The sequence below is a fragment of the Cavia porcellus genome, unplaced genomic scaffold (assembly GCF_034190915.1).
Source record: "Cavia porcellus strain 051 isolate PalLab524CR breed Dunkin Hartley unplaced genomic scaffold, mCavPor4.1 scaffold_50, whole genome shotgun sequence".
Lineage (NCBI taxonomy): Eukaryota > Metazoa > Chordata > Mammalia > Rodentia > Caviidae > Cavia > Cavia porcellus.
Genome location: NW_026947533.1, coordinates 2,144,200 through 2,160,551, shown reverse-complemented (window position 1 = coordinate 2,160,551; position 16,352 = coordinate 2,144,200). Strand labels below are relative to the sequence as shown.

The 16,352-nt window shown below is 36.9% G+C and overlaps 1 pseudogene; it reads left to right on the top strand.

Annotated features, from left to right (window-relative positions):
- The window catches only part of LOC100723307 (olfactory receptor 9G19-like), an 89,091-nt pseudogene extending 73,521 nt beyond the window's left edge, over positions 1 to 15,570 (top strand).
- The last annotated feature ends 782 nt before the right edge of the window (positions 15,571 to 16,352 follow it).

Sequence of the window (16,352 nt, the reverse complement as noted above, 5' to 3'; positions counted from 1 at the left end):
TCCTACCCTAGACAGGCACTACGAGTCTTATTTTACCCTCAATAGAGGAAAAGAACTGATTTCCATGAACAGTAAAAATGACAAGCAAAATCTTACTTCCCAGGTAGCTCTCTGATTGGTTTACTTCTCACCAAACCCTTTGTTATTAATCCATCTGAATGCTAGCCAATCTCACTTGGACATTTGTAAGAGTCATCTCAAACATTGCCTCTGCCTTTGCTGTCTGCTTTTTGGATACTATGGAGAGGTTTTTAATTTCTTTAATTTTACATTTTTTATTACAGTTGACTGTACCTTGAATCTGAGTAAAACACACCAAACGCTCTCCACTGTACTTAGACCACCCTTCAGAATCACCGAGATGGGCTGCCTGATTCCCATGGGGTCCAGCCTTGCAGTTTTTCTCATTAAACCTAACACTGCTCTCTTTACATCTCTGGGTCCCTTCACTTCTTATTTCCTTCACTTCTCTTAGTGCACTGCTCTGCAGTCTGAAATCCCTATTTTCACTCCCAAATCCAACTGGTTCACTGCAGTTATCTGTGGTCCTCAGGTCAGATGTGACCTGTGCAGATGAATCACCCCCTGATGTCATTCTTGTAGTGCAGCCTTATGTCACCCTGTTCAGTTCACATAATAGTCATCATTATAATTAAGGATGCTCAGAGTTGCTTGACTGTCTTCTCGGTTACAAGCTTTATGCGGGGAGATTCTATATGTATATATGCATTGCTCACATGTGCACATTATTTTCATTGTAGTTGAAAATTACACAATTTAATTTATATAAAATTTAACTTTATTTTAAAGTTATTTTTCTTTTTGACTTTACAATTATTACTTCATTTACTCTTAACAGGTTACTCTTTTATAGATATGAAATGAAGCTTTAATGTTTTTATTTTTTTGCATTTTTTTTATTTAAAGAGAAAAAAGAAAGGAAATAAATAATTAAAAAACAAAGCAGTAAAAGGGTACAAATAATACAGAATTGCAAGGAAAAAATACAGTAAGATATCACTAGTTAATAGGTTACATATTGTCATCTTTGAAATAGTTGTCCAAATTATAAAATTAAAGCATGTAAAGTGAACATTCATACAATGAGATTGAAGACAGTGCTGATCAATGATCCAACAAAAGTTCAGTAATATAGATTTCCATCCTACACACTCAAACATACATGCAATTATATCCCTTAGACCACCTTCCTTTCCTCTTTTTAATAACATTTACATATTTTGGGTTTTTTTACTCCCACAATTCTTATTATTTTTTTGGAGAGAATAAAATCTAATGTGGCTAAACAAAACAGAGTCGGTTAGAACAAAAGGATGGGCATAGTACATGATGCAAAAGTAGAATATCAGGTGATCTAAAATGATTACCATTGTGCCTCTTGCTATTTTTTAAAAAGTTGCCTATATCCTCAGGTATAATAGAGTTGATCAAAACAGTACAGAACAAGACCAATAAAACCTACACTGGAGACCTTACAGGATTTCAAAAGAAGATAATAATCAAACCATAATGGGCATCTTAGTGAATCTTATTGTCTTCAAAGTGGTTGCCTATACCCTCAAACTTGATACTATCAAACAAAATAGAATATAGTAAAATCTGCCAGAACAAGATGGGGAGAGCAATACTGGGGTTCATATCACTTTAATAGGAAAACAAAAAAGTTACTATAATATATCCCACTATTTTTTAATTTAGTTTTCCCTTAATTGAAAAAAATGTAAGAAAAACGTAGATTAATTTTATTTAAAAAAAGGGTGGGATTGAGGTAACAGAGGACATTGTATTAGAACAACACAGGTCAGAACCGAACAGTTTAAGCATCATTGTGTTTCACCCCCAGATAATCTAACATAATAATAGTCACCATAGTGCCTCCTTCCTTGAATTATTTGAGTATAACTTCGTATACTACAGCATCAAGCATATCAAGTCAGTTTGAAGCTGTTCAAGAGAATGAAGAAATTATAAGGTTTTTAGAACCAGTTAACAGAAAATGAACCATGGTTTCTATATTATCTCTTTGCCTATAAAAATTTTTGTTTATACTATTGCATATAGTAACATATAGTAAGATATCCCATGTTAAAACCAGTGGAAACAGGTGTACAACAGCTTGATGGGAGTTCAAAACAAGATGATATTAAATCAGCACTAGCTTTTATGATGTGTTGTTTTCTTCAGAAGAGCTATTCGGACTATCACCCACACTAAAATCAAACAACCCAGGTTAAAACCATTGCAATTAATGAGTGATAATGTTATGTGGATTCAAACCAACATGATTGGGAATCATGATTACCACATACTTTTATGTATTCTTATCATTTCTTATACTAGGGAAACTATTCGGTATTTACACATGTGATTTTGATTTATTTGACTTATGCATATGGTCTCAAGCTGCGTCCATTTATTTATAAATATCTCAATGTGATCATTCTTTATAGCTGAGTAGTACTCCATTGTATAAAAATACCACAACTTTTTATCCATTTCTCAGTTTAATGGTTTTAAATATGTTACTCTTGGTTGTCTAACAGGTGGATTATAGATCTGGAATTCATTCCATGCTATTTCCATTTTCATTCTGTCTCTTAGCCATTAATAAACTCACTCAAGACATTACTTTGTCCTATAGGTGAATTTCTCCTGATATCTACCTCACTGTCAATCTCATATGAATTGTCATATTTATTTTAAATAAATCCATACATTGATGGGCAGACGTAGAAATAAAGGCTGCTCTAACTTTTGGGGTAATTATTAATTTTCTCCTCTCAGTATAATTGTCTATCAATAGAGCAACTTTTTAAAATGATGCTTTTATTACCTATTTTTCATGTGGAAGGGATAGCAGTTTCAGAGGGTTCAGTCCGTGGTTGATGTTCTTCAAAGCAGGAAGGTTTCTCACTTCATGGAGGTGAGGGAAGCCAAGCAGGAGACAGTGCCAAGGAGAGTTCTAGGGACCATATATAGTGCCCCCAAGGTCACATGTTTGTGTCCCACCTAGAGGTGTGTGCTACTGTTCTTCCTTTGGTCAAGATGACATTTCCTGATGAATGATTACAGGGTCAACATATTGCAGATCTAGAACTTGAGATCTTTTCATTTTCATTATTTTTATCATTTTTATTATGGACTACAATAATTTCAGAAATTTCCATTTTTTCAGACTATTCTGTAGGTTAATTGTCCATGTCAGTTTCCTTTTATATCAAATTAGTAAATAAGACTCATATACCAAACCTTGTCTAGATTAATTGTGTCATGAGTATGCATGATGACTGACTGCTCCCATCTGCATTCCAGGATGATGCCTGAGCCTCGTAACTGGTTACTTGGCACCAGAACAGCATGTGATGATCTGAGGTTCACCAGCACATCTCGAAAGGACGCTAATCTTGTATAATATCCCAGTGTTGTTATCCCTGGGAAGAGGATTTCTATGAGTAGAAGAAACTTTCACATTAGATGATGAGGCAGAATCTGAATTTCAGTGCAAATTCAGTGGAAGTGCCTATTTACAATCATAGGGATAAGTGTTCTATTTACTTAACCAAAGGGAGTAGAAGTCCAGTAAATCACAATATAAAAAAATTAAAATGATTGTTAATGTAAGCAAATCATGGTTCAATTCTATTTCATGAAAGAGAATAAGGTTCTCTTATTCTATGATTATATTTAATGAAGAAAGCTGAAGTGTCCCCAGGAATCTCTAGGAAGGATTGCTTTTCAGGAAATAGGCAGTTAGACATATGTCTAACAGGTGTCTTCATTCTTGTAAGCTCTCTGTAGCTTCTACTCTCTGCTTCCCCTCCTGCTATGCAGCAGGAATCATTTTAATACTCAGAGCATGTCAACATGCATAAAAATTAAAAAGAGTTAGCATTTTCATGAATTTAAATTGTTTTTCTTTTTCAATAGCTAGCTCATGATAAAACTTCTTGATAGGAAAGCATCTATTCATCTATCTTGGTATCCTGTCAAACATTTACAATTAATATATACCTGGAGAACTATCTAATAAAATACCGAACTGCTTTGTGCAGCCATTGGGTAAAAAAAGTTTGAGGAGGACAGAGATATTGCTAAGAGGTATGATATCTTTGCTGTGACCAAGTCTGAGTGTGTGAAGGGGGTGTGGCCATAGACAAGTGCATCCAGTTCCAGAGGCATCTAGTTCTTCAAGGATTCTCTTGATGCAGGGAGCTGTTTGATTGCTGGAGATGAGAGAACTTGTGGAGAGAAATTCCATGAGCTCCTTCTGTATCCAAAATACACATGGCAAGCTTTGAGTCTATGGTTGAATGGCAATGAAAAATAGCTTTAGGAAAATCTATGTAGGCATCTTCTTATCTATCTATCTATCTATCTATCTATCTATCTATCATCATCATCTGTCTACCTCTGTACTCATACTTATACCATTTAATATATGATGCATTATACTTCACTCTTCTATTTACAAGGAACTTTGGGAGATCTGATTTCAAAGTTAATGTCAGGAGTGGTAACATCTTGCTTGAATCTTTGGTTTATTGTCAGGTCATTGCACCATAATATATGTACATATGGGCTGCTAGATGTTTTCTGGTGATACGTGTGGCCCACAAAGAGCAGGGGGTGGGCCTGGGGTATGATATAGGTTTAACTCTGTCTCCACTTTATGTCAGGTTTTCCCCTTTACCATTCTTCCTTTCTGCAGTCTGCCTGCAAATATATGGAAAGTGTCTTAGTGTGCCTTACGCCTCACACCAAGCCTGCTTCTGTTCATTTTGTTTGGAAACTCACTGGTGTACATATTCAGGTGTGTTTGGTCATGTTCATATTCATATATTTATACTTTTAAAAACTGTAGAAGAACTAAGAGAGGTTGGGGAACAAATGTCTCTTGCAATTTTCATTCCTGCCTGAAGTTTCTTGGGTAAAGCTGGCAGTGACACAACTTGTGTTAAGCCCACGTGGCCACTAGGGGTGCTTTCACTGTGAAGACAGCAGGTCATCAGGGCAGTCACAGGATGGGCACAGGTGAAACTCCTTGGGAGGTAAATCCATGTGTCTGAGGGGTGGGGACCAAGTCAGAACATCAAGGAATTTAGAGATTAGACAGGGTCTTTCAAAATTTATTCTCACATTTGTGATGTAATGAAGTCTTGTTGAACAGATAGAGGCAGGCACAAAAATAGACTTCTGGAGGTAATTATGTTATTTTAAGTAGGCAGCAGCCAGCTGAGCTCAGAACTTGGAATTGCTGTCTCATGATCCCCAGCTTCCAGGAAAATGCTTAGTTGAAAACAGCCTAGGAGACTCACAGTCTTGATGTAGGGAAAAACCAAATGTCACTGATTGTACTCTTCTTAGTTTATTGTACAAACATTTCATTGGACAAAGTGCTAGCATCAATATATGTTTAAGTAAAAAAAAAATGTACCTCTGTGGATTCTTCAATTCCAGTGTAAAGAAATTGTGTCATTCTTTATAGGTTTTTTTTAATTCCAGCTCAGTTTTAAGGCCGTATTCTAAAAGAATTGCTAAGACTAAGTTGTATTTTTAAGCAAAAAATAATTTTATCATTGGTACTTACCAGAAAAAAAAAATCTATCCTTGTCCATCTAGAGCTCTGGCCATCCTAGTTTGAGCCTCTCTTTGAATGAGGTAGGTTGCAGTACAAGTCTTTGCAGGACTATGTACCTCCCCTCTGCTGGCCACAGCCCTATCAGGCTTCATTCTTCACAGGAAGGAGGGCACTGAGGTTGGGACCCATCTCCTCCTGGTTAAGTTTACCACTGCTCTTTTAGCAAACTACTGCAAAATCAGCCCCTCGAAAACATATTAAAATCTATTCTCTGGAGATTTGGGGTTCAAAAATCCAGACTGAATGTCACTGAACCAAAATTAAGACGCATAAGATTTGTTTTTCTTCATCATTATTTTAAAATTATTTTTTACAATAGCCATTTTAACTGGAGCGAAGTGAAATCAGCACACAAAAGGGACATTATTCTCACTTTTGTTGTGGCCCCATTCACTACAGCTAAGGTAAAGGACCAACCTAGATACCATCAATAGATGAATGCATAAAGCAAATATGGAATATATACACAGTGGAATACTGTTCAGCAACAATAATAAAATTCTGGCTGCCTGCCGCCTCTCCCACCTGGGGCCCATACTACCACCGCTGCGGACCGGAAGGTGAGTGCCCAGCCAAGCGGAGACGACTCCGGTTCGGCCCTGCCTGCCGCCTCTCCCACCTGGTCCCCTATGACTGCTGCCAGCCAGAAGGAGAGGGCCTAGCTCAGCGGAGGGGACTCAGGTCCGCCTGCCACCTCCTCTGGCCAAGGAGCACGCCACAGCTACTGGCCGGAAGGAGGGAGCTAGGCCAAGCTGCTGAAACCTGCTCTGACCTCACTTGTGACCTTCTTATGATCTGGAGAGCACCAGCACTGCTTCCACTGCTTGGAGGAAGGAGCAGTCCTGCTGAGGAGGTTTGAGGCCTACTTAGGCCATAAAGGAACCTTCGATAAGCCTGGGGAGCTTTGCCATCCAAAAAGCTGGATTGTTAAAAAACATCCAAACCCTGGGAGATTATGAGATCCTTGCTCTAAGGGGTTGGGGGTCCAATGGGCTTGCAGCCACACTATACTGGACTTAACAGGATTTTGGATTGCCTGGACCACACCAGGTGGCCTTCTATCCCTCAGGGGATCTTTGCTACCAGAAGGGGAAACTGTGCAAATTGAGGAGGCTTTAGGTCTACCTGAGAGGAGCCTGGCAAGCCTCTTTTAATCCAGGGGCTCCGCTGCCCAAGGAGGGAGCTACTACCAGAGGAGTCCCAAGAGCCCAGGACATAAGAGTGAATTTACAACACAACCAGGGGAAACTCTGGAACAACACTTGAAACACAGTAATATAGGAAAATGACAAAATGAAAGACCAAAATGCAATCTCAAACATCCAACCCATCCCAAGAAAGCCTAGGAGCCATGTACATAGAAGAAAATACATGCCATATACCTGAAATACCTGAAACAATAGTAACAGATAAAGAAGCAGCTCCAGGAAGCTTTGAAGGAATTCAAACTACAAATAATCTATCAGGTAAAAGAAGAAATAATAAAAGAAATGAAGGAGATGCTGAACATATCTAAAGAAGACAGAGCTAAAAAATTGGAGGAACTACACAAAAGGATAGAATCTCTGGATGAACAACATAAGAAACAAACAGAATATATAAAACAGATGCAAAGAGATATACAGGAAATCAAAAGCTCCACTGAAAGTTGTAAAAACCACCTGAATGAATGTGAAGATAGAATTTCAGACCTTGAAGACAAGATTGCAGCCAGTGAACAGGAAAGGAAAGATCTTTTAAAAATAACAAGAAATCAAGAAATAACAATTCAACACCTGCAAGATGATGCAAAGAAAAACAACATAAGGTTGATAGGGATAAATGAAAAAGAAGGCGACAATACAAAGAATGTCAAGAGGATATTTAGAGAAGTAATTGCTGAAAACTTCCCAAATATGAAATTGGAAACTGATAACAGGATCAATGAGGCATATAGAACTCCAAATAGCCATAACCAAAATAAAACTACACCCAGACATATAATAATCACCATTCCAGAAATCGAACAAAAGAATAGAATATTAAAAGCTGTCAGAGAGAAAAGACAGATCACCTATAAAGGAAAACCTATCAGAATCACAACAGACTTCTCAACACAAACAATAAAGGCAAGAAGAGCATGGAGTGAAGTATTTCAGACCCTAAAGGAAAATGATTTCCAACCTAGACTGATGTACCCTGCAGAACTGTCCTTCAAAATTGATGGAGAAATAAGATACTTCCACAACAAAGAACAGCTGAAGAAATTCATGATCACCAAGCCAATCCTGCAAAGAATACTGAAAGACAGTCTAGATACACTTAAGGAAAAAGCCACTTAACAAAGCAGACAATTAAACAGAACAGAAAGATAAAGATGCAACAGCAGAAATATAACATGTCACCAATAAACCAATATATAACAGTTATAACCATTAACATAAATGGTCTCAATGCACTAATTAAAAGAAATAGACTGGCAGAATAAATCAAGAAACAAAATCCAACCATATGCTGTCTACAAGAAACCCATCTAACCCAAAAGGATACTCACAGATTGAAAGTCAAAGGATGGAAAACAATACTTCATGCAACAGGAACCAAAAAAAAAAAAAAAGCTGGGGTAGCTATTCTGTTTGCAGACAATGTGAACTTCAAACCAATAATGATCAGAAGAGACAAAGCAGGTCACTACATACTGGTTAGGGGAAAACTTCAAAAGGAAGAGATAACTAGCTTAAATACATATGCACCAAATTCCAAACCACCCAGTTATATAAAACAAGTAATACCAGAAATGAAAAACCAAATTAGCAGTAATACAATTATAACAGGAGATTTTTAACACACCATTGACACCAATGAACAGATCAACAAGACAGAAAATCAGCAGAGAGATAAAAGAACTGAATCACACGTGTGAACAAATGGAATTGATAGACATATACAGAGTATTCTGCCCAACAACAATAGAATACACATTTTTCTCAGCAGTACATGGGTCATTCTCTAAAATAAACCATATATTAACTCACAGAACATATTTAAAGAAATGCAAAAGAGTTGAAATTATCCCCTGCATGTTATCAGATCATAGCGCTATGAAATTAATAATTAATGATAAAATAATTAATGACAAAAATCCCATAATCACATGGAAACTGAATAACACACTCTTGAGTAATCAGTGGGTCACAGAGGAAATTAAAGAAGAAATTAAACAATACCTACAAATAAATGAAGACACAAATACAACTTACCGGAATTTGATGCAATGAAAGCTGTCCTCAGAGGGAAATTTATTGCACTGAGTTCCCACATCAGGAAAACAGAACAAATACAAATACATAATTTGATGCTACACCTCAAACATCTAGAAAAAGAAGAGCAAGTCAAGCCCAAAGCCAAAAGAAGAGAGGAAATAATAAAAATCAGAGCAGAAATCAATGCAATAGAGACTAAGAAAACAATACAAAGAATCAATGAATCAAAGAGTTGGTTCTTTGAAAGAATAAATATAATTGATAAGCCCCTAGCCAACCTTATTTTAAAAAGGGAAGAAAAAGCTCAAATTCATGCAATAAGGAATGAAAAAGGTGAAATCACTACAGACCCAATAGAAATACAGAAGATCATCAACACCTATAATCAAAAACCTCTATTCTCAAAGGTTTGATAACACAGAAGAAATAGACAGATTTCTAGAAGCATATGAAGTACCAAAGCTAGGTCAAGAAGAAGTAAAACTGCTGAATAACTCAATTTCTATTCATGAAATAAAAAAATGTAATTAAGTCATTACCTACAAAGAAGAGCCCAGGCCCAGATGGATTCACTGCAGGATTCTACAAGAAATAAAAAGAGGAACTAATGCTGACACTCCTCAAACTCTTCAATAAAATTGGAAGGGAAGCAATCCTTCCTAAGTCATTACTACTAAGTCAAATATTACTCTAGTACCAAAACCTGAGAAAGACCCAACTGAAAAAGAGAACTACAGACCAATCTCCCTAATGAACACAGATGTAAAGATGCTCAATAAAATATTGGCAAATAGGATGCAGCAAGTCATTAAGAATATTATACACCATGACCAAGTGGATTCATTCCAGGTATGCAGGGATGGTTCAATATACATAAATCAATAAATGTAATCCACCATATCAATAGAGTCAAAAGCAAGAATCACATGATCATTTCTATAGATGCAGAAAAAGCTTTTGATAGGATACAACATTCATTTATGATAAGAACCTTACAGAAAATTGGAATAGATGATCTTTACCTCAACATAATAAAGGCCATCTATGACAAACCAACAGCCAGTATCATACTAAATGGCCAAAAATTGAAGGCCTTTACTTTAAAATCAGGCACAAGACAAGGATGTCCCCTGTCACCGCTCCTATTTAATATAGTACTGGAAATACTAGCCAGAGCAATTAGACATGAAAGAAAAATAAAAGGCGCAAAAATAGGAAAAGAAGAAGTTAAATTATCACTATTTGCAGATGATATGATACTCTACATAGAAGACCCCCAAAACTCCATTGAAAGACTCCTAAATATAATAAATAAATTCATCAATGTGGCTGGATACAAAATCAATCCTCAAAAATCAATAGCACTCCTATACACTAACAACAAAATCACAGAGAGAGAAATAAGAGAAGCCACTCCCTTCACACTAGCAACCAAGAAAATGAAATATTTAGGAATTACTCTCACGAAAGAAGTGAAAGACTTATACAGGGAAAATTATAATACATTGAAAAATGAAATTGAAGACGGTCTCAGAAAATGGAAAGACATCCCTTGCTCATGGATAGGAAGAATAAATATTGTGAAAATGGCCATTCTCCCAAAACTGTTATACAGATTCAATGCAATCCCAATAAAATACCATCAACATACCTCATAGATCTCAAGAAATCAATCCTAAAATTCATCTGGAGTGAGAAGAGACCTAGAATAGCAAGGACAGTTCTAAGCAGCAAAGGCAAGACAGGAGGCATCATAATCCCTGACTTGAAGTTATACTACAAAGCAACTGTAGTAAAATCAACATAGTACTGGAATCAAAACAGAGCTGAAGACCAATGGAATAGATTAGAAGATACAACCACAACTACAAACACACTCAACCACCTTATCTTTGATAAAGGGGCCAAACAGGTTCACTGGAAGAATGACAGTCTCTTCAATAAATAGTGTTGGAAAAACTGGCTCTCCATATGCTGAAAACTAAAACTAGACCCATGCCTGTCACCATATACTAGAATAAAATCTAAATGTATCAAAGATCTAAATATTAAAACAGAAACACTAAATCTATTGGAAGACAAATTGGATAAAAATCTTGAAGACATAGGGGTAGGTAGAGAATTCATGAACAAGACTCAAACCACACAGGAAATACTTCCCAGAGTCAATAACTGGGATCATGTCTTATTAAAAAGTTATGCACATCGAAAGAAATCTCTAACATAGTGAAAAGAAAACCCACAAACTGGGAAAAAATCCTAGTGAACTGTCCATCAGACAAAGGACTTCTGTCTAAAACATACAAAGAATTAAAAAAAAATCAGACCCCCAAAATTCAAAGACCCCATCCAAAAATGGGCATCGGAGATGAATAAACAATTTTCAGATGAAGAAATACAAACAGCAAATAAATACATGAAAAAATGTTCAGCATCACTAGCCATTAGAGAAATGCAAATTAGAACCACACTGAGATTTCATCTCACTCCTGAAAGAATGGCGAAGATCAAGAAAACCACCACCAACAAATGCTGGAGAGGCTCTGGGGAAAAAGGAACTCTCCTGCACTGTTGGTGGGAGTGTAGACTGGTGCAACCATTGTGTAGGTCAGTCTGGAGATTTCTCAGAAAGCTGGGACTAGAAGCTCCATTTGACCCAGCTATTCTACTTCTAGGCATATTCCCAGAACTGAAAGCATCATACCACAGTGATATATGTGCACCCATGTTTATAGTAGCACAATTTGTAATAGCCAGATCTTGGAAACAACCTAAGTGTCCAGCAACTGAGGAATGGATTAAAAAGTTGTGGTATTTTTATACAATGGAGTATTACTCAGCTATAAAGAATAATCACATTGAGACATTTATAAATAAATGGACACAGCTCGAGACCATACTCGTAAGTGAAATAAATCAAACTCATCTGTATAAATACTGAATAGTTTCCCTAGTGTAAGAAATGATAAGACTACATGAAAGTACGTGGTAATCATGATTCCCAGTCACACTAGTTTGAAGCCATATAATGTTTTCACTCATTAATTGGAATGGTTTTAATTTGGGTGGTTGTATTTTATTGTCTTTGATACTACAAATAACTATTTTGATGAAAATAAGAGCGTAATAGCTAGCGCTGATTTAATATCATCCTGTTTTCAAACCCCATCAAGTTGTTGTTCATTTGTTTCCATTGGTTCTAACATGTATCTTATTATATCTTAATGTATGCGACAGTATAAGCAAGCTTTTTATAGACAAAGAGATAATATAGAAATTGATGTTTGGTTTCTGCTAGCTGGTTCTAAATACCCTGCAATAATTTTATTCTCTTGAATGGTTTCAAACTGTCTTGATAAAATTGATGCTATAATATACAAAGTTAGACTCAAATATTTCAAGGAAAGAGTCACTATGGTAACTACTATTAATGTCAAGCTATCTGGTGGTGAAACACAATGATGGTTAAATTTTTCGGTTCTGACTGGTGTTGTTCTATTGATATGTCCTTTTTTATCTCAGTCTCCCCCCTTTTTCTTTCCTTTTTTTAAAAATTAATTTATTTCTTAGTATCTTTTAATTAAGGGAAAACTAAATTAAAAATAGTGCGATAGATTATAGTAATTTTTTTGTTTCCCTATTAACTTGATTTGAACCCCTGTAGTGTCCTCCACATCTTGTTCTGACTGATTTTATTATATTCTATTTCGCTTAATAGTATCAAGTTTGAGGGTATAGGCACCATTTGGAAGGCAACCAGATATTCTATGATGCCCGTTATTATTTGACTATTATCTTCTTTGGAATCCTGTAAGCTCTCCAATGTGGTTTTATTGGTCTTATGTACAGTTTTGTTCAGTTCTTTTATACTAGCTGATTTAGGCTACTCTTTTTAGGACAACAAGAGGCATAATGGTAACCATTGTTGATCACCTAGTAATCCCCCCCACTTTTGTTTCATTTTATGCTATGTCCATCCTCCTGATCTAACTGACTCTGTTTTGCTTTGTCACATTGGGGTTTTCTTTGGTCCGTCTTGTTTTGTTTTTTGGTTTTTGGCCTTTTTAAAATCTTTTTTCTTTTCCTCTTCAAAGAAAAGTTAAAAAAAACTGTGGAAGTAATGGAAACTAAAATGTGTGATTGTTAGCATAAAAAAGAGAGGAAGGAAAGTGATCTAAAGGATATAACTGCAAGTCTATTTAAATGTGTAGGATGGAGAACAATATTGCTGAGCTTTTCTTGGATCATTGAACAGAACTGACTGCAATCTCACTGTATTAATCTCCACTTTGTGTGCTTTAATTTTGTAATCTGGACAGCTGTTTGAAAGATGACAATGTGTGATCTATTAACTGGTGAACTCTTACTGTATATTTTTTTTCTCTTGAAATTCTGTATTACTTCTAGCCTTTTACTGTCTTGCTTCGTTTAGTTTTGTTTTTCTCTTTAAAAAAAATGAAATTCTGTCAGTTTTCAGCAAAATTGACAAATTAGAGCAATAACAACATTAAATGAAATAATCCAAATACAGAAACACAAATATTGCAAATTTTCTCTCATATGTGAAAGTTAAAAACAAATTGACCTGAATTTAATACAGTGACTTGAAGAGATTGGGGAGAGACAGGTTGTACAGAGGGAGGTTGAATTTGAATAGCATACATTTTAGGTATCTGCTGAAACATTACACAAAGTTCCTTACTATGTATATTTAATATATACTCATCAAAACCAGAATAAATATCAGGAAAGAGAAAATAAAAGGGAAAAGATCTCAAGTCAGCAGATCCCTGAGTAAGTGTGATATACAGGGAAGAACTATACCTCCTATAATGGCACAGAATAAGGATAACTCTTGCCAATAAACCTGCTTTAATTCAGTTAGTGTTTAATGAATTTTCTCAGCCTGTCCTAGTTCAGTGCAGGAGGCCATGTTCCCAGTCTTCCAGCATTCAGGCTTACTGTTTTAGGGTAACAAAACCTAGTGATGTGTGTGCTTTGATGGCTGTAGACAGACTGTACGTGTTTTGTGTAAGAGAGTACAAATCACTCAGCATTACCAGGATAAGATCTGCTGATATTTGCGTGTGGATGTAGTGCTGCAGAAGCCCAAGGAAGATAGTCAGCAACCACAGAGGAAAGATTGCTAGCACAGACTTGTAAAGCATTCCTTGGTTGCCTTGGAAGAGTAAACCACCAAAAGAAAGTTGCATTCTTGTCAAATTTTGCCATCAACTGCTTTAATTTCAGAAGTCCTCTGTATTTAAAGTACATTAGACTCAGAGTTAACAGTGCTTTGGCCGGCCTTATTTCCAGAATACTTTTCATCTAGGTCAAGAGATCACTATCTCTTAATCAAATAACAGGAAAAGCTAAAGTGATTTTTCCTAGAAGTTATTTCTGAATTGTGCCAATAAATGTCTTCAAATGTTAAAGAATTTTTAAAAATTAGATCATGCACAAGGCTCCATTTCATCAAAATGGAGGAGAAATTGGACTGATAGGTGACACTCACTGTTACGTGTTTTATAGTGCACTTCTGAGTTAACTCAGGACTGGCTTCTTGCCTATCAAAAAGGAATTATGCTCAATTCAGCATAGACACATCTCATAGTAAACAGCCTCAATGAATCACCTGGGTATTTTCCATTATACAGAATGACAAAGTGGGGACAACCTACCGCCATACCTTAAATCAGGCTGTGTGTTCTAATCTCTTCATAGAAAAGATCTCTGACAACCACAATCAGAGGCAAGAGAAATTCCACCGAGGTACAGGAGTTCATCATTTTAGGGTTCACAGAATGGGGCTCCTGCTGATGCTTTTTCATCTTATCATTTATCTTCTCAGCCTCTTGGGGAATCTCACCCTGATGTCCCCCCTGATCTGTACTGAGTCTCAACTCCACAACCCATGTACTTCTTTATTGGAAACCTATCCTTCCTGGACCTCTGGTATGCTTCTGTCTATGCCGCTAAAATCCTGATGACCTGTGTCTCTGACAACAAACAGTTCTCCTTTGCCGGCTGAGTGGCCCAGTTCTTCTTTGCTGGACTGGCCTACACTGTGTGCTAACTACTAGCTGCCATGGCCTATGACACGATGTGGCCATCACCAACGCCCTGCTTTATTTCCAAGCCATGTCCCCAAAATTACGTGTCAGTCTTGTTACAACTTCCTACTTGGGTGGCTTTGTAAACTCCACTATCAGCAGCAGTGAGACTTTCATCCTGAGCTTCTGTGGTGACAGTCATCGATGATTTCTTCTGCAACCTGCCCCCACTTGTCAAGTTGGCACGTGACGTAGAGGCAAGCTACCAGGCTGCGATGTACTTCATCCTGACCTCCAACATCACTGCCCCTGCCGTACTCATCCTGGCCTCCTACATTTCCATCCTCCTGGCCATCCTGGAGATCCATTCTGCCCTGGACGCCTCAAGGTCTTCTCAACGTGTGGCTCCCCACTGGCAGCTCTCACCCTGTACTACAGTTCCATCCTCTTCATCTACTAGTGGCCCAGCTCTAGCTATGCCCTGAAGTGGGACAAAATGGTGTCAGTGTTCTACACCATGGTCATCCCCATGTTGAATCTCTTGATCTGCAGCTTAAGAAATAAAGACGTCAAGGAGGCCCTGCAGAAAATTCCAATTAGAGCGAAGTTTCCTTAAATGCAAGTTCTTGATTACAGCAGTTTAACACTATATCCTTGTCACTAGCCTGGACTTTCTGAAAAAACAAAAAGAAAGGAAAACAATCACTTTTGTGAAGATAGCAGTCTGCATGTATGTTTGATTCATAATAGTTACATTTTGGAGAACTGAGTTCTTGACTTTTTTTCAGTCACAATGCCTTGTTTGTCCCAAATTTCCTTCCCTTTCTGAGGTCTGCCTCTCTGTTCCCTACAGTCTCTCTTTTATTTTGCTCCTTAATTTATATCCTGTGTTTCTCATAAGAGAAAAATCATATTCTGCTTTCTTCTTCTTGTATAGTGCAACAAGTTTCCTATCTAATAAATGAAATAGAGAAAAAATATTACTTAGAGTCACTGTGAACCCCCAATAAAAGAGCATTCTTCCCCTTTTCCCCACACACAAAAAAAATTAGGAGATCCTAGCAACAGTCGGTCAGCGATGTGAGAAGGGCAGGAAGATGTAAATGACCGTGAACACAGGAATAGATTCATGAGTAGAGGCAGAATGAGTGATCTTGAATAAAAACTTTACATGCAGGGGAAACTCAGAATGGAAGTCTTTACTTGGTGAAGCAGGGATTGGTAATAACTAAGGACCTGCAAATGTTTGTTTCTTTTCTTTCAGTCTTTTGCATAAATTTAAAATAAGAGAATATGTCATTATGAAGTATCACATTTCTTAATCACAGTCATCTTTTTGCGTGTAAAACATGAGTCTGTGAAACAGAAAGAGGCTCTGCAGCCCAGCACACCGGTTTG